Source organism: Triturus cristatus, chromosome 1_1 (assembly GCF_964204655.1).
Source record: "Triturus cristatus chromosome 1_1, aTriCri1.1, whole genome shotgun sequence".
Classification (NCBI taxonomy): domain Eukaryota; kingdom Metazoa; phylum Chordata; class Amphibia; order Caudata; family Salamandridae; genus Triturus; species Triturus cristatus.
The window spans coordinates 1,099,813,395-1,099,832,431 of record NC_140579.1 but is presented as its reverse complement, the minus strand read 5'-3'; the positions used below and the strand labels follow the sequence as shown (position 1 = coordinate 1,099,832,431).

General features: G+C 50.3%; 1 long non-coding RNA gene across 1 annotated transcript in view; it reads left to right on the top strand.

Annotated features, from left to right (window-relative positions):
- LOC146871619 (uncharacterized) overlaps positions 1 to 3,320 on the top strand; it is a 169,220-nt gene extending 165,900 nt beyond the window's left edge. Inside the window, exon 3 of the long non-coding RNA XR_014981030.1 lies at positions 746 to 3,320. This is a non-coding gene — a long non-coding RNA (uncharacterized LOC146871619). The remainder of the gene's footprint in view (positions 1 to 745) is intronic.
- Positions 3,321 to 19,037: the final 15,717 nt, after the last annotated feature.

Genomic DNA, 19,037 nt, shown 5'->3' with positions numbered 1-19,037 from the left:
GCCGGCACATGTTGGAGCCTCCTCAATAACGAAATTGCTCACGCAAGTTTGGGAGCATCCAGAAATTGCCGGTACAGCTAACAAGATGGTGCAGTCTTGTCTGATTTGTCTTCAGCACAATTCTGGTAAAGGGACACGAACTCCTACAGGAGGGTTTGCTACGCCAACCGCACCTTTTGAAGTTTTGCAAATGGATTACATCCAGCTTGAGCGCTGTAATAACTTAAAGTATGTTTTGGTAGTGGTATGTGCCTTTAGTAAATGGATAGAGGCATACCCTACGAAGGACAATACAGCTCTCACTACAGCAAAGGTGCTTTGGAAGGAATTTTTCCCTAGATTTGGTGTTTGTAAACTTTTATGGAGTGATAACGGACCCCATTTCATTGGGCAAGTTGTCGAATATGTCCTGAAGGGGTTAGGGATAAAGCAGAAGTTCCACGCTGCTTTCCATCCACAATCAGCAGGGTAAGTGGAAAGGTATAACGCCACACTTAAATTAAAACTGGCGAAAATACTGGCTTCCACATCCTTGAATTGGTCAGATGCATTACCTTTGGCACTGTTGTCCATTAGATCAGTGCCACATTCGCGATCTGGTCTTACACCATATGAGGTGGTGTTTGGAAGGCCTATGAACATTTGGGGAATTCCTAAACCACGCCCCATACATGATGTACCATGTGTGTTGATGAGTGACTACCTATCACAATTTACTGACAGTTTGGTTTCTATTCATCAACAGGTTCGAGAAGCTCTTCCTGATAGGTCTGCAGGTGAAGGCCATGGACTTCGACCTGGAGATCAGGTGATGATCCGATCGTTCCAGAGGTCGAGCAGCTTGGAACCGAGGTGGCGCGGCCCGGAGCAGGTGCTCCTTTCAACGAGAACTGCGGTTCGAGTGACGAACAGGAGGAACTGGGTGCACTCCACCCACTGCAAGAAAGTGCCGTCTACCTTGGTGGATCCCGTTGCTTTGATCGACCATCGGGACATCCTGGATACAGAGAAAGGCCAAGCCATATCACCTGACGAACCTGAGGAAGTCTTCCCGGACCACACAATTCCTGGAGTATCCCGATACCAACTGAGACAACGGAAAGAGCCTGCATTGCTGAAATAGAATGGTTGAGCAACCTCCCTGGGTTAGTGAAACGGAATGCCGATGTGGCAAGGGGGGAGGATCAGTTCTGTATATTGTAGCGACACCCGTCTTGACCCTCAGTGAAGAAATCAACGGCTGCCCAGGGATAAGAGCTCCAACGATTGTTTTCAACAATAAGCTGATCATGTCCACAATGAGATCAACTGTTGCTTAGAGAAAGATCATTTGTGCTATAGGGTTTGTTGTTGCTATGGTGGCTGTAGCAGTATTAACCTGGTTCGTTGAGAAAGTGGCTCCTGCTCGAGAACTTTTGATCGCCACTACTCCAGTATCAGTTAAACACCACTACTTTACGCTTCCCTACCATGAGCAGAAGCATTGACAATCCTGTTTAAATAATACCTTTATCCAGATGTTGCATCATACTCATAATGCCACAAATACTACCAACTGTTGGGTGTGTGGGATGAAACCTGCACATCAAAAGAAAGGAGGAACACCTTTTATTCCTCTTCCCTTTTCTCATAATAGTTCTTGTCAAGCTTGGTATGCGCTTTTGTTTGCATCTGGAAGACGCACAGTAGGCGGGCTTCTTTTTCGCCTCAATAAAGTATGCTATCAAGATAAAGATGGTTATCCTCAAGCCAAAGGGACTAAATGGGAATGGGAAGAGTATCAACCGGACAATATTTCAACGCCATATATCTTCACAAATATGAGAACTTTTACCAGTAATAAACAATTTGTGATTTCTGTTACCAGAGCTAAAGCAGATTTATGTGTAAGCAGTATTGGAAGAATTCCAGTGGGGAAAAGCAAATGTACTGTAATTCTGTCTATTGAAGGTATAAACAATAGCACTTTCATAGCCTCACACAATACTTATTTTATCTGTGGTAGCCACGGATATTATCAACTACCTGCTGGGTGGTCAGGCGTGTGCTATGTGTCCTTTCTATTGCCCCCTGTGCTTCTGGCACCTGCATCCTACCACCGGGACCTTAAATTATTCGATGATATCTCTAGGAATAGATACAAAAGGACAATAAGTGTTGACGAAGTAGACCAAACTGATACCACTCTGCAACAATATGTCAATTTTAATTTAGGTTTGTTCTCCTTTGTGGGTGCTGCATTAAACAGTAGGAAAGTAAGACGATTAACTAGAGTTGTGGAAGCTGTTACCAATCAGACAGTTATGGCACTCGGGAACATTACGGAGGAGCTGCAAATTGCAAGGATTGTAGCTCTCCAGAACCGAATGGTCTTAGATGTGGTTCTGGCTGATCGAGGTGGTGCATGTCGCATCATCGGTAGCAGCTGTTGCGTATTCATACCGGATCACTCACCTTCAGTATATGACGCAATATCGAAGCTGCATAAGATTGCTGCAGAAATTCATCCAGAGACTGGTACTTGGACTCTGGCTGGATGGTTTTGGACTCTCATTTCTGCTTGGGGCTGGAAGTTACTAACTATCCTGTGTATAATTATTTCGATACTTTTTACATGCTGTGTATGTATCCAATGTGGTCCAATGCTTTGCTCTATTTGCATTTCTGTCTGTATACCTGTCAAAAGGAATATTGCAGAGACAAAGGCCCAACAAATGTTGAATAAAGAAGTGGCCGAAATAATGCTAATAGATGTATGGGATGCATATTTAGATTACCCCAGAGGAACAGATGTCTTCAGCTAATGCTAAAAGGGTCTTCTGTTGTAAATTGGCTGCGATTGGATTAGCATTAGCGGAATCCATCTCGTATTTAGAGGCTATCTTGTCCATTTTGTGGAATCCATCTGGATTTATGGCAGCCATTTTGCCTGCCATGTGCTCACCAAGAGCTGTTTCCTTCTTCACTGTTGTTTTCCCTTGTGCTCTGTTTAAAGGACTGGCTATACTTAGACTCTGCTACTCTGCACATGCGCAGAAGAGTCTAACTGTCCATGCGTCTGTTTTTAGTCTGTAGCTGTCAGGTTGTTTCTACCAGAGTCAGCAACTGCTAGCTCCTCCTTTACTGTTGACTGTGCATTTCTGTATGACCATCTATGTGCATAACTCTTCTCATGTATACTTATACCGCCTTTTTCAGCCCCTGTGTGGGTATAAAAGGACCATGCTCTTTCTGTTCAGTGTGCTACTTCACTCAATACCGAAGGGTGCTGTTTGAATGTAGTTCCACCTCATGAGGTTTATTAAACTTTGTATTTTCTATTCCAGTTTCTGTGCCAACTTCGTCCTATTGGTCTGAGGACTCTGTGCAGAGAAGGGCGAACCCCTTGCACTGGTAGGCCTAGTTGAGGTCCACTTCTAAAAGTGGTGTTCGGACATTGTAGGGGATCGTGATGGGGTTGGTGTTTCAAGGTCTAGGGCAGTGCAGTGGTATTCGGGCAGTGTTGGGGGTCGTACTGGGTATGGTGTTTCAGGGTTTAGGGCAGTGCAATGGTGTTCGGGCAGTGTAGGGGATATGCTGGGGGTGGTGTTTCAGGGTTTAGGGCAGTGCAGTGGTGTTCGGGCAATGTAGGGGGTCGTGCCGGGGATGGTGTTTCAGGGATAAGGCCAGTGCAGTGGTGTTCGGGCAGTGTAGGGTGTCATGCTGGAGCTGGTCTTTCAGAGTTTATGGCAGTGCAGTGGTGTACGGACAGTGTTGGGGGTCATGCTCGGAGTGGTGTTTCAGGGTTTTGGGCAGTAGAGTGGTGTTCGGACAGTGTAGGGGATCATGCTGGGGCTGGTGTTTCAGGATGTAGGGCAGTGCAGTGGTGTTCGAGCAGTGTAGGGGTCTTGCTGGGGGTGGTGTTTCAGGGATTAGGGCAGTACAGTGGTGTTAGGGCAGTGTAGGTGGTCTTGCTGGGGTAGTGTTTCAGGGTTTAGGGCAGTGCAGTGGTGTTCAGGCAGTGTAGGGGGGTCATGCAGGGGGGTGGTGTTTCAGAGTTTAGGGCAGTGGTGTTCGGGCAGTGTAGGGGGTCGTGCTGGGTTTGGTGTTTGAGGTTTCAGGGCAGTGCAGTGGTGTTCGGGCAGGGTAGGGGACGTGCTGGGGGTGGTGTTTCAAGGTTTAGAGCAGTGGAGTGGTGTTTGGGCAATATAGGGGTCATACTGGGAGTGGTGATTCAGGGTTTTCTGCAGTACAGTGGTGTTCAGACATTGTAGGGGATCATGCTGGGGCTGGTGTTTCAGGGTCTAGGGCAGTGCAGTGGTGTTCTGGCAGTGTAGGGGGTCTTGCTGGGGGTGGTGTTTCAGGGTTTACGGCAGTGGTGTTCGGACAGTGTAGGGGGTCTTGCTGGGGTGGTGTTTCAGGGATTAGGGCAGTGCAGTGGTGTTCGGGGAGTGTAGGGGGTCTTGCTGGGGGTAGTGTTTCAGGGTTTAGGGCAGTGCAGTGGTGTTCGGGCAGAGTAGTGGGTCGTTCTGGGGGTGGTGTTTCAGGGTTTAGAGCAGTACAGTGGTGTTCGGGCAGTGTAGGGTGCCGTGCTAGGGGTGGTGTTTCAGGGTTTAGGGCAGTGCAGTGGTGTTCGGGCAGTGTAGGTGTTCGTGCTGGGGTGGTATTTCAGGGTTTAGGGCAGTGCAGTGGTGTTCTGGCAGTGTAGGGTGTCGTGCTGGAGGTGGTGTTTTAGGGTTTAGGGCAGACCAGTGGTGTTCGTGCAGTGTAGGGGGTTGTGCTGAGGGTGGGATTTTAGGGATTATGGCAGAGCAGTGGTGTTCGGGCACAGTAGGGGGTCGTGCTGGGCGTGGTGTTTGGGGTTTAGGGCAGTGCAGTGGTGTTCGTGCAGTGTAGGGGGTCATGCTGGGGGTAGTGTTTTAGGGTTTAGGGCAGTGCAGTGGTGTTCTGGCAGTGTAGAGGGTCGTGCAGGGGTCGTGTTTCGGGGTTTAGGGCAGTGCAGTTGTGCTCGGGCAGTGTAGGGGTTTGGGCAGGGGGTGTTTCAGGGTTTAGTGCAGTGCAGTGGTGTTCGGGCAGTGTAGAGGGTCATGCTGAGGCTGGTGTTTCAGGGTTTAGGGCAGTGCAGTGGTATTCGGGCAGTGTAGGGGGTCTTGCTGGTGGTGGTGTTTCAGGGTTTACGGCAGTGGTGTTCGGACAGTGTAGGGGGTCTTGCTGGGGGTGGTGTTTCAGGGTTTACGGCAGTGGTGTTCGGACAGTGTAGGGGGTCTTGCTGGGGTGGTGTTTCAGGGATTAGGGCAGTGCAGTGGTGTTCGGGGAGTGTAGGGGGTCTTGCTGGGGGTAGTGTTTCAGGGTTTAGGGCAGTGCAGTGGTGTTCGGGCAGAGTAGTGGGTCGTTCTGGGGGTGGTATTTCAGGGTTTAGAGCAGTACAGTGATGTTCGGGCAGTGTAGGGTGCCGTGCTAGGGGTGGTGTTTCAGGGTTTAGGGCAGTGCAGTGGTGTTCGGGCAGTGTCGGTGTTCGTGCTGGGGTGGTATTTCAGGGTTTAGGGCAGTGCAGTGGTGTTCTGGCAGTGTAGGGGGTCGTGCTGGAGGTGGTGTTTTAGGGTTAGGGCAGACCAGTGGTGTTCGTGCAGTGTAGGGGGTTGTGCTGAGGGTGGGATATTAGGGATTATGGCAGAGCAGTGGTGTTCGGGCACAGTAGGGGGTCGTGCTGGGCGTGGTGTTTGGGGTTTAGGGCAGTGCAGTGGTGTTCGTGCAGTGTAGGGGGTCATGCTGGGGGTAGTGTTTTAGGGTTTAGGGCAGTGCAGTGGTGTTCTGGCAGTGTAGAGGGTCGTGCAGGGGTCGTGTTTCGGGGTTTAGGGCAGTGCAGTGGTGCTCGGGCAGTGTAGGGGTTTGGGCATGGGGTGTTTCAGGGTTTAGTGCAGTGCAGTGGTGTTCGGGCAGTGTAGAGGGTCATGCTGAGGCTGGTGTTTCAGGGTTTAGGGCAGTGCAGTGGTATTCGGGCAGCGTAGGGGGACGTGCTGGGGGTGGTGTTTTAGGGTTTAGGGCAGAGCAGTGGGGTTCGGGCAGTGTAGGGGGTGATACTGAGGGTGGCATTTTAGGGATTAGGGCAGAGCAGTGGTGTTCGGGCACAGTAGGGGGTCCTGCTGGGCGTGGTGTTTAGGGTTTAGGGCAGTGCAGTGGTGTTCGGGCAGTGTAGGGGGTCATGCTGGGGGTGGTGTTTTAGGGTTTAGGGCAGTGCAGTGGTGTTCGGGCAGTGTAGGTTGTCGTGCAGGGGTGGTGTTTCGGGGTTTAGGGCAGTGCAGTGGTGCTTTGAAAGTGTATGGGGTTGGGCAGGGGGTGGTGTTTCAGGGTTTAGGGCAGTGCAGTGGTGTTCGGGCAGTGTAGGGGGTCGTGATCAGGGCTGGTGTTTTAGGGTTTAGGGCAGTGCAGTGGTGTTTGGGCAGTGTAGGGGGTCGTGCTGGGGCTGGAGTTTCAGGGTTTTGGGCAGAGCAGTGGTGTTCGGGCAGTGTAAGGGGTCATGCTGGGTCTGCTGTTTCAGGGTTTAGGGCAGTGTAGTGGTGTTTGGGCAGCATAGGGGGTCTTGCTGGAGGTGGTTTTTCAAGGTTTGGGGCAGCGGTGTTCTTGCAGCGTTGCGGGTCTTTCTGGGGGTGGTGTTTCAGGGTTTAGGGCAGTGCAGTGGTGTTCGAGCAGTGTAGGGGGTCGTACTGGGTGTGGTGTTTCAGGGTTTAGGGCAGTGCAGTGGTGTTCGGGCAGTGTTGGGGGTCATGCTCGGAGTGGTGTTTCAGGGATTAGGGCAGTGCAGTGGTCTTTGGGCAGTGTAGGTGGTCTTGCTGGGGGTAGTGTTTCAGGGTTTAGGGCAGTGCAGTGGTTTTCGGGCAATGTAGGGGGTCATGCGGGGGGTGGTATTTCAGAGTTTAGGGCAGTGGTGTTCGGGCAGTGTAGGGGGTCGTGCTGGGTGTGGTGTTTCAGGGGTTAGGGCAGTGCAGTGCTGTTCCGGCAGTGTAGGAGGTCATGCTAGGGGTAGTGTTTCAGGGCTTAGGGCAGTTCAGTGGTCTTCGGGCAGATTAGGGGGTATTGCTGGGGGTGGTGTTTCAGGGTTTAGGGCAGTGGTGTTCTTGCAGCATTGGGGGTCCTGCTGGGGTTGGTGTTTCAGGGTTTAGAGCAGTGCAGTGGTGTTCGAGCAGTGTAGGGGGCCATGCCAGGGTGGTGTTTCAGGGTTTAGGGCAGTGCAGTGGCGTTCCGGCGGTGTAAGGTGTCATGCTGGGGGTGGTGTTTCAAGGTTTAGGGCAGTGCAGTGGTGTTCAGGCAGTGTAGGGGGTCATGCTGTGGCTAGTGATTTAGGGTTTAGAGCAGTGTAGAGGTGTTTGAGCAGTGTAGGGAGACGTGCGGGTTGGTTGTGAGAAGTTGGCCTGGTATATGATGTTCACTAATTAAAGTGACCACCTTGTACCATGCCAAGCAACCCTTATGGTGTGGTTGTAAGTCAACCTTTTCGGACCAGCTGCCCTAGTGGTAGCTTAGGCTAAGCAGTCTTTGAGGCTAAACTCGTTTAGGCGTGTTAAGCAAGCTGTTTTACCATATGTAACCCCCCTTTATATCAATGAAAGGACACCACACAGATATATATTCAAAATATATATGTATTTATTACTCAAAGTATCCCCTAGACTCTTTATGAGCACAGGAGCACAAATCGTTAAACAAGAAAGTATCAAAATATACAGAAGTTGCACTTTATATGGATAGGCCCTGGTGGCCGCTCAAACCATATACTAAAATAGTGGTATAAGTACCACGAACAGGAAAGGGAAAAGGCCTAGGGCCTCTAGAATCGCTGGGCCTACAAGGAGCTAACTTTAGTTAGTGACCAGGAGGTCCACGGGTTGCGTGTGCAGTGAGGAAAGTTACACGCGGGCTCCCATAGGTTTTCAATGGGTGCGTAAAAGTTCAAAAGTTACTGCTAGAAGGGTCTTCTGTTTGGACTATGAAATCAAGACTTCAAACCTAGACATTAGAGATGTTACTCTACACTTGTGCACCGGAGTGCCAGCTTTACCTCACCCACAGGAAGCGGGTGCATAGGGCTCGAAGTGCGTCGGGTTTCGTCTATCTGTTCAATGGAGCCTGATGACAAAGATGCTGCAGGCGGTCGGTCCAGAAGAGATGCGGTGGATCCAAGGGTGGATCGGAAGTGTAGAAGACCTGTAAGCAGAGGGGACAGTGTTCACAGTCACTAGCCAGTGACCGGCGTGGCACCAGGTAGGTACCAGGCGATGTCGGGTGCAAACAGGTGAAGAGGTGTAGCTTGTCTCTGCAGCCACGTGGTCCCTGAAGGTCGACGACATCCAGGAGTCGGTTCACGAGATGTCCCACACAGTCTCTCGCTGTCGGCGGTGTAGGCGACTCAGAAGAAGCAAACCAGCCTTGGCAAAAGCAGGAGTCGCAGGAATCAAAGAAAGCTTGTAGCTCTGACCAGCAAGGTCAGAGGGGCTGCTCCTTTGAAGGGGATTAGGGGCCGGTCTGGAGCAACCAGACCAGCATTGTAGTTTTCAAACAGGTTCACGAAAATGGCCACTAGCCAACAGGCCAGGGAACGGGTAGGCGCGTCAAGTCGCAAAGTGCAGAGGGGCCCCATGCACATCGTGGAGATGCTGGAGGGCTCACCTTTGGTGCAGATGCTGCTCGGATGTTGGGCTTCTTAGGACTTAAAGCACAACTTGGAGGGAGCCTCTGTTGTCGCGCTTGCAGCTTGTCAAGTGTTTTACAAGATGGCTGGCTCCACGTGTCTCGGTGCCTCCACGGGTTCCTTCTTTGCAGGGACTGTGGATCGGGCGGTGAGAGGTCTGGAGGTCCAGTTCTTGTCGGTCTCTGGGCTCGGACTCCGACAGGAGGTGGCGGCAAAGCAGATGTCGAGTTACTGGATGGTGCTTGCGTTAGCAAGATGGTCACTCCCTGACCATAGGGGAGATTTCCTTCAGTCTTCTGTGCAGCAGAACGTCGAAGTTCCGGTCTTCTTCTTAGTTTCAAGTTGATTCCAGGATGTCTGAAGTCTTAGGACACAGCTCCTACCTTTAAGCGGATTCTAGGGGCCGGACTACCTGCTAGGTCCCTCCCAAAGGGTGGGACCAGGAAGGGGGGTGGTTACACCCCCAATCCTTTGTCCAGCTCGCCCCAGGTCTGGGGCTGGTTTGCCCCAGGACCGGTTTGAACTGGCATATGCACCGAGGCTCCTTGTGAGCCTCAGGCATGTCTGATTCTATTCAAGCCCTACCTGACCAATACACAAAATCCTGTCTGGGGTGGTGCTCGCACCTCCCCTGGTAGGAAACCCTTTGTCCACGTCTCCCAAGCTGGAAGGACTCCCAGCAGCAGGAGGGCAGAGTTGTGTCGGTGGTGGCAGCGTCCATTTTGTGGAGCTGAGGCTATGTCTGATTTTACCCGGGTTTCAGGATCTGTATATGTCGTGTCCCTCTAGAAGGGTGGAATGCTAACCCCGTCGCCAGAATTGGCGAGGGGTTAGTATTCCAATTCGTATGACACCTTACTCGACATGTTTTGATAAAGCCAAACCAAAGATAGCATTTAACCGCGAGGTTCATAATGCACTTAAGAGTATATGGTATGACGATATCTGGAAACGGTAGAAGGAGGTTGTTCCGACCACTGCAGACAGGCTCAGCTCATGCCAGAGCACCATCTCACATGGAACCAAGCACTCTGCCTTCAGGATTGTTAAGGCCTGCCATAGGAGTGACTTATAGGTTAACATGTGTCCCATTTAAGGTTAGGTATAGGTATACTACACCTAAGTAAGAGGTGGATACACCAACTTACCCCAGCAGAGTGATCAGCCAGTTGTGTCAAATTGTTAGGCCAGGCCAGGGTTGGCACAATACATGCTTCAGCCCCTGGTAGGCCTTAGATACACCAATGCCCTGGGTACCTAGTGTACACTGGTACAGGGGCTCACAGGGTGATCCAGTTCAAATTGGTTATGCACCTAAAGTGCATAGTGTCAATTTAGTAGAGAGAACAGCAGGCTGGGGGTCTGATTAGCAGGCCCACAGCCTCAGTATGTCAAAAACCAGTGAAGCAAAAAGCAAAAATTTGGGGTGACCATGGGATAGCAGACCCTACTCTCCTACACAACCCCCCCCCCCCAAACGCAGGGACATTAAACTAGCCTTGACCAGTCTCGTCTTCATGTCCTAAGTGGAAGTACCTGGAGAGACCATCTGCATTCCCATGGTCTGTACCTGGCCGGTGCTCCACTGTAAAGTCCATCCCCTGTAGGGAAATGGACCACCTAAGCAGTTTGGGGTTTTCACTCTTCATCTGATTTAGCCACAAGAGGGGCTTATGGTCGGTCTGAATCTTGAAGTGAGTGCCAAACAAGTATGGCCTCAGCTTCTTCAGGGCCCACACCACAGCAAAGGCCTCCCTCTCAATTGCTGACCAATTCTTCTCTCTGGGGGTCAACCTTCTGCTAATAAAAGCAATGGGTTGGTCTTGACCATCTACATTAAGTTGTGACAGCACAGCTCCCACACCCAACTCAGAAGCATCTGTTTGGACAATAAACTCTTTGGAGTAGTCAGGACTTTTCAGGATAGGTGCAGAGCACATGGCCTTCTTCAGGTCATCAAATGCCTTTTGACAGCTTACTGTCCACTCAACCTTTTTGGGTATCTTTTTGGATGTCAGATCATTAAGAGGAGTCACAATGGACCCATAGTTCTTAACAAACTTCCTGTAGTACCCAGTCAAGCCCAAGAAAGCTCGGACTTGAGTCTGGGTGGTGGGAGGAGACCAGTCCTTGATGGATTGTATCTTACTCTCCAGTGGTTGAACTTGGCCTCCACCTTCAAGGTGGCCCAAGTACACAACCTTACTCTGCCCTATCTGGCACTTAGTAGCCTTGATAGTGAGGCCTGCCTTTTGCAGAGCCTCAAGTACCTTCTTCAGGTGGATCAGGTGATCCTCCCAGGTGGAGCTAAAGACAGCTATGTCATCAAGATATGCTGCACAAAAGTCATCCAACCCAGTAAGGACTTGATTCACCAACCTTTGGAAGGTGGCAGGTGCATTCTTCAGACCAAAGGGCATCACCAAAAATTGGTAGTGCCCTCCTGGGGTTGAAAATGCTGTTTTGGCCTTGGACTCCTCAGCTAACCTGATTTGCCAATAGCCAGCTGTCAAATCAAATGTGCTCAAAAACTTAGCAGAAGCCAGTTTATCTATGAGCTCATCTGCCCTTGGAATAGGATGTGCGTCTGTCCTAGTGACAGCCTTGAGTCCCCTGTAATCCACACAGAACCTCATCAATCTCTTGCCATCTTTGGTGTGAGGTTTGGGGAGCAGAACCACTGGGCTAGCCCAGGGGCTCTCTGAGGGCTCAATGACACCCAGTTCCAGCATTTTGTGTACCTCAGCCTTTATACAGTCCCTGACATGGTCAGGTTGTCTGTAAAGTTTGTTCTTCACAGGAAGACTGTCACCGGTGTCCACCACATGGGTACACCAGTCACTTTGACTAGGTATCAGTGAGAACATATGCTGAAATGGTTGTAGAACTTGTCTACATTCAATTTGCTGATGCTCAGTGAGGTTGCCTCCAAGGGTCACTCCTTCAACTGAACCATCTTCAGGGTTCTGAGACAACAGGTCTGGGAGAGTGTCACTCTCTTCCTCCTGTCCCTCATCTGTAGCCATGAGCAAGCCCATGTCTGCCCTGTCAACATATGCTTTTAACCTGTTAACATGGAGTACCCTGTGGGGACTCCTGGGAGTGCCTAGGTCCACCAAGTAGGTAACCTCTCCCTTCTTTTCCAGGATTGTATGGGGTCCAGACCATTTGTCTTGGAGTGCTGCTGGGGCCACTGGCTCCAACACCCATACCTTCTGTCCTGGCTGAAACTCAACCAAGACAGCCTTTTGGTCATGCCAAGCTTTCTGTAAGGCCTGGCTTGCCTCAAGGTTTTTGGATGCCTTCTCCATGTTCTCAGCCATCCTGGAGCGGAGACCAAGTACATAGTCCACTATGTCTTGCTTAGGCTTTTTGAGAGGTAACTCCCATCCTTCCCTCACCAGACATAGGGGGCATCTTACAGGGTGCCCAAACAACAATTCAAAGGGGCTGTAGCCAACTCCTTTTTGTGGGACCTCTCTGTAAGCAAACAGAAGGCAGGGTAGAAGGATGTCCCATCTTCGCCTGAGCTTTTCAGGTAATCCTTTGATCATACCCTTTAGGGTCTTGTTGAATCTCTCAACAAGCCCATTGCATTGTGGGTGATAAGGAGTGGTGAACTTGTAGTTGACACCACATTCTTTCCACATAGCTGTCAAGTATCCTGACATGAAGTTGGTACCTCTGTCAGAAACTACCTCCTTAGGAAACCCCACTCTGGAGAATACTCCCAGTAAGGCCCTGGCCACAACAGGAGCTGTTGTGGTCCTAAGGGGAATTGCCTCTGGATACCTGGTGGCATGATCCACTACCACCAGTATAAATCTGTGCCCAGATGCAGTGGGGGGATCCATGGGACCCACTATATCTATTCCCACTCTTTCAAAGGGGACCCCCACCACAGGTAGTGGTATTAGGGGGGCCTTTGTTTTGCCACCTGATTTGCCACTGGCTTGGCAGGTCACACAGGAGCGACACAACTCCTTGGTATCTTCATTCATGTGAGGCCAGTGAAAGTGAGGGACAAGCCTATCCCAAGTCTTGTTCTGGCCTAAGTGTCCTGCTAGAGGAATATCATGGGCCAAGGTAAGAAGGAAGCCCCAAAATTGCAGAGGTATAACCAACCTCCTGGTTGCACCAGGTTTTGGGTCTCTAGCCTCTGAATAAAGGAGCCCATCATCCCAATACACTTTGTGGGTACCTTGGGCATTCCCAGCAGCCTCAGCAGCAGCCAGCTGTCTGAGGGGTTCAAGAGATGGACAGGATAACTGAGCCTGCCCCAAGTCAGCCCTGGAAGGTCCCCCTGTCCTCAGAAACTCAACCTGGTCAGGTTCAAGCTCTTCAGGGACAGTTCCTTCAGGGTCCTCTAGATCATCCTCCTGGGAAGACTGATCATCACTTGGAGGCAGGGGGGAAGGCACAGCCTTAACCCTCCTGTTCTTCTTCTTGGTAGGTGCTTGGTCCATAGTTCCAGGATCCAAGACCTGAGGTTCAGTAAGGCACTTTTTGGCCTGTGACCGGGTCACAGCAAGGACATGTGGTGATATACCTAACATCTCTGCATGTGTCCTGTACTACACTTCTGACCATAGAGAACTCTCTAGGTCATTGCCCAACAAACATTCTACTGGGAGGTCTGCACTAACCACAACCCTTTTGAGGCCAGTTACCCCTCCCCATGAGAAGTTAACAATAGCCACACTATGGGAACTAGTGGTATTGCTGGCATTGGTCACCAGGTAATTCTCACCTGGTATGTACTGTCCAGGATCCACAAAGCCTGGTGTCACCATAGTGACACTGGCACATGTGTCCCTGTAGGCTTGAGCCACTTTTGTATTAATCAATGGAGTCTGTCTGTACTTGCCCTGATTACTGGGGCTCACAGTCAGGGACAAATGCATGTCCCCATCACAGATCAAGACTGCCTGTGTAAGGGTTCCGGTCTTCTTCTTAGTTTCAAGTTGATTCCAGGATGTCTGAAGTCTTAGGACACAGCTCCTACCTTTAAGCGGATTCTAGGGGCCGGACTACCTGCTAGGTCCCTCCCAAAGGGTGGGACCAGGAAGGGGGGTGGTTACACCCCCAATCCTTTGTCCAGCTCGCCCCAGGTCTGGGGCTGGTTTGCCCCAGGACCGGTTTGAACTGGCATATGCACCGAGGCTCCTTGTGAGCCTCAGGCATGTCTGATTCTATTCAAGCCCTACCTGACCAATACACAAAATCCTGTCTGGGGTGGTGCTCGCACCTCCCCTGGTAGGAAACCCTTTGTCCACGTCTCCCAAGCTGGAAGGACTCCCAGCAGCAGGAGGGCAGACTTGTGTCGGTGGTGGCAGCATCCATTTTGTGGAGCTGAGGCTATGTCTGATTTTACCCGGGTTTCAGGATATGTACATGTCGTGTCCCTCTAGAAGGGTGGAATGCTAACCCCGTCGCCAGAATTGGCGAGGGGTTAGTATTCCAATTCGTATGACACCTTACTCGACATGTTTTGATAAAGCCAAACCAAAGATAGCATTTAACCGCGAGGTTCATAATGCACTTAAGAGTATATGGTATGACGATATCTGGAAACGGTAGAAGGAGGTTGTTCCGACCACTGCAGACAGGCTCAGCTCATGCCAGAGCACCATCTCACATGGAACCAAGCACTCTGCCTTCAGGATTGTTAAGGCCTGCCATAGGAGTGACTTATAGGTTAACATGTGTCCCATTTAAGGTTAGGTATAGGTATACTACACCTAAGTAAGAGGTGGATACACCAACTTACCCCAGCTGAGTGATCAGCCAGTTGTGTCAAACTGTTAGGCCAGGCCAGGGTTGGCACAATACATGCTTCAGCCCCTGGTAGGCCTTAGATACACCAATGCCCTGGGTACCTAGTGTACACTGGTACAGGGGCTCACAGGGTGATCCAGTTCCAATTGGTTATGCACCTAAAGTGCATAGTGTCAATTTAGTAGAGAGAACAGCAGGCTGGGGGTCTGATTAGCAGGCCCACAGCCTCAGTATGTCAAAAACCAGTGAAGCAAAAAGCAAAAATTTGGGGTGACCATGGGATAGCAGACCCTACTCTCCTACACAACCCCCCCCCCCCAAACGCAGGGACATTAAACTAGCCTTGACCAGTCTCGTCTTCATGTCCTAAGTGGAAGTACCTGGAGAGACCATCTGCATTCCCATGGTCTGTACCTGGCCGGTGCTCCACTGTAAAGTCCATCCCCTGTAGGGAAATGGACCACCTAAGCAGTTTGGGGTTTTCACCCTTCATCTGATTTAGCCACAAGAGGGGCTTATGGTCGGTCTGAATCTTGAAGTGAGTGCCAAACAAGTATGGCCTCAGCTTCTTCAGGGCCCACACCACAGCAAAGGCCTCCCTCTCAATTGCTGACCAATTCTTCTCTCTGGGGGTCAACCTTCTGCTAATAAAAGCAATGGGTTGGTCTTGACCATCTACATTAAGTTGTGACAGCACAGCACCCACACCCAACTCAGAAGCATCTGTTTGGACAATAAACTCTTTGGAGTAGTCAGGACTTTTCAGGATAGGTGCAGAGCACATGGCCTTCTTCAGGTCATCAAATGCCTTTTGACAGCTTACTGTCCACTCAACCTTTTTGGGCATCTTTTTGGATGTCAGATCATTAAGAGGAGTCACAATGGACCCATAGTTCTTAACAAACTTCCTGTAGTACCCAGTCAAGCCCAAGAAAGCTCAGACTTGAGTCTGGGTGGTGGGAGGAGACCAGTCCTTGATGGATTGTATCTTACTCTCCAGTGGTTGAACTTGGCCTCCACCTTCAAGGTGGCCCAAGTACACAACCTTACTCTGCCCTATCTGGCACTTAGTAGCCTTGATAGTGAGGCCTGCCTTTTGCAGAGCCTCAAGTACCTTCTTCAGGTGGATCAGGTGATCCTCCCAGGTGGAGCTAAAGACAGCTATGTCATCAAGATATGCTGCACAAAAGTCATCCAACCCAGTAAGGACTTGATTCACCAACCTTTGGAAGGTGGCAGGTGCATTCTTCAGACCAAAGGGCATCACCAAAAATTGGTAGTTCCTCCTGGGGTTGAAAATGCTGTTTTGGCCTTGGACTCCTCAGCTAACCTGATTTGCCAATAGCCAGCTGTCAAATCAAATGTGCTCAAAAACTTAGCAGAAGCCAGTTTATCTATGAGCTCATCTGCCCTTGGAATAGGATGTGCGTCTGTCCTAGTGACAGCCTTGAGTCCCCTGTAATCCACACAGAACCTCATCACTCTCTTGCCATCTTTGGTGTGAGGTTTGGGGAGCAGAACCACTGGGCTAGCCCAGGGGCTCTCTGAGGGCTCAATGACACCCAGTTCCAGCATTTTGTGTACCTCAGCCTTTATACAGTCCCTGACATGGTCAGGTTGTCTGTAAAGTTTGTTCTTCACAGGAAGACTGTCACCGGTGTCCACCACATGGGTACACCAGTCACTTTGACTAGGTATCAGTGAGAACATATGCTGAAATGGTTGTAGAACTTGTCTACATTCAATTTGCTGATGCCTCCAAGGGTCACTCCTTCAACTGAACCATCTTCAGGGTTCTGAGACAACAGGTCTGGGAGAGTGTCACTCTCTTCCTCCTGTCCCTCATCTGTAGCCATGAGCAAGCCCATGTCTGCCCTGTCAACATATGCTTTTAACCTGTTAACATGGAGTACCCTGTGGGGACTCCTGGGAGTGCCTAGGTCCACCAAGTAGGTAACCTCTCCCTTCTTTTCCAGGATTGTATGGGGTCCAGACCATTTGTCTTGGAGTGCTGCTGGGGCCACTGGCTCCAACACCCATACCTTCTGTCCTGGCTGAAACTCAACCAAGACAGCCTTTTGGTCATGCCAAGCTTTCTGTAAGGCCTGGCTTGCCTCAAGGTTTTTGGATGCGTTCTCCATGTTCTCAGCCATCCTGGAGCGGAGACCAAGTACATAGTCCACTATGTCTTGCTTAGGCTTTTTGAGAGGTAACTCCCATCCTTCCCTCACCAGACATAGGGGGCATCTTACAGGGTGCCCAAACAACAATTCAAAGGGGCTGTAGCCAACTCCTTTTTGTGGGACCTCTCTGTAAGCAAACAGAAGGCAGGGTAGAAGGATGTCCCATCTTCGCCTGAGCTTTTCAGGTAATCCTTTGATCATACCCTTTAGGGTCTTGTTGAATCTCTCAACAAGCCCATTGCATTGTGGGTGATAAGGAGTGGTGAACTTGTAGTTGACACCACATTCTTTCCACATAGCTGTCAAGTATCCTGACATGAAGTTGGTACCTCTGTCAGAAACTACCTCCTTAGGAAACCCCACTCTGGAGAATACTCCCAGTAAGGCCCTGGCCACAACAGGAGCTGTTGTGGTCCTAAGGGGAATTGCCTCTGGATACCTGGTGGCATGATCCACTACCACCAGTATAAATCTGTGCCCAGATGCAGTGGGGGGATCCATGGGACCCACTATATCTATTCCCACTCTTTCAAAGGGGACCCCCACCACAGGTAGTGGTATTAGGGGGGCCTTTGTTTTGCCACCTGATTTGCCACTGGCTTGGCAGGTCACACAGGAGCGACACAACTCCTTGGTATCTTCATTCATGTGAGGCCAGTGAAAGTGAGGGACAAGCCTATCCCAAGTCTTGTTCTGGCCTAAGTGTCCTGCTAGAGGAATATCATGGGCCAAGGTAAGAAGGAAGCCCCAAAATTGCAGAGGTATAACCAACCTCCTGGTTGCACCAGGTTTTGGGTCTCTAGCCTCTGAATAAAGGAGCCCATCATCCCAATACACTTTATGGGTACCTTGGGCATTCCCAGCAGCCTCATCAGCAGCCAGCTGTCTGAGGGGTTCAAGAGATGGACAGGATAACTGAGCCTGCCCCAAGTCAGCCCTGGAAGGTCCCCCTGTCCCCAGAAACTCAACCTGGTCAGGTTCAAGCTCTTCAGGGACAGTTCCTTCAGGGTCCTCTAGATCATCCTCCTGGGAAGACTGATCATCACTTGGAGGCAGGGGGGAAGGCACAGCCTTAACCCTCCTGTTCTTCTTCTTGGTAGGTGCTTGGTCCATAGTTCCAGGATCCAAGACCTGAGGTTCAGTAAGGCACTTTTTGGCCTGTGACCGGGTCACAGCAAGGACATGTGGTGATATACCTAACATCTCTGCATGTGTCCGGTACTCCACTTCTGACCATAGAGAACTCTCTAGGTCATTGCCCAACAAACATTCTACTGGGAGGTCTGCACAAACCACAACCCTTTTGAGGCCAGTTACCCCTCCCCATGAGAAGTTAACAATAGCCACACTATGGGAACTAGTGGTATTGCTGGCATTGGTCACCAGGTAATTCTCACCTGGTATGTACTGTCCAGGATCCACAAAGCCTGGTGTCACCATAGTGACACTGGCACATGTGTCCCTGTAGGCTTGAGCCACTTTTGTATTAATCAATGGAGTCTGTCTGTACTTGCCCTGATTACTGGGGCTCACAGTCAGGGACAAATGCATGTCCCCATCACAGATCAAGACTGCCTCTGTAAGGGTTCTGTCTAAGTCAGAATCTCCTTCAGTTCCCATAGTGATTCCCACTACACCCTTTGTCTGGGGACCAACACTGCTAACAGTACTACTGGGAGCAGGTGCCTTAGGGGCAACAGTGTTGGGGGCTCCACCCTTCTTACAATCACTAGTCCAGTGAGTTGTATTCTTGCAAGATTTGCACCAGGGTTTCTTTGGACCTTCTTTCTTCTTTCCTTTAGATTGTTGGGACCCACCCTCATTAGTACTAGTTTGGGGCCCTGTTGAAGACTTCTGGTCTTTGGATTTCTGGTCATTACCCTTTTGGTCTGTTTTCTTCTGATCACCTTCTTGGCCCTGGTTCTGGTCCTTTTGCTTAACCCTGGTTCTGACCCATTTGTCTGCCTTCTTTCCCAATTCTTGGGGAGAGGTCAGATCCGAGTCAACCAAGTGTTGATGCAGATGCTGGTTTTGACAGTTATTTAAAATCTGCTCTCTCATCATCAAATTGTACAATCCTGTATAATCTGAAACCTTACTTCCCAGCAACCAACCCTCCAAAGCCTTAGTGGCCCATTCAATATATTCAGACCAGTCCTGAGTCTGTGTCTTTTGGGTATCTCTGAACATTAACCTGTACTGTTCAGTGGTTAAGCCTAACCCATCAACCAGGACACTCTTCAGGGCTCTGTAGTTTCTGACATCCTCCTCTCTAACAGTGAGGAGTCTATCTCTGCCTCTACCTTCAAAGGAGAGCCATAAGATTGCTGCCCACTGGTCCTCAGGAACCTGCTGCACTTTGCAGGCTCTCTCAAGAGCAGTCATCCACTTGTGGATATCATCCCCACTTT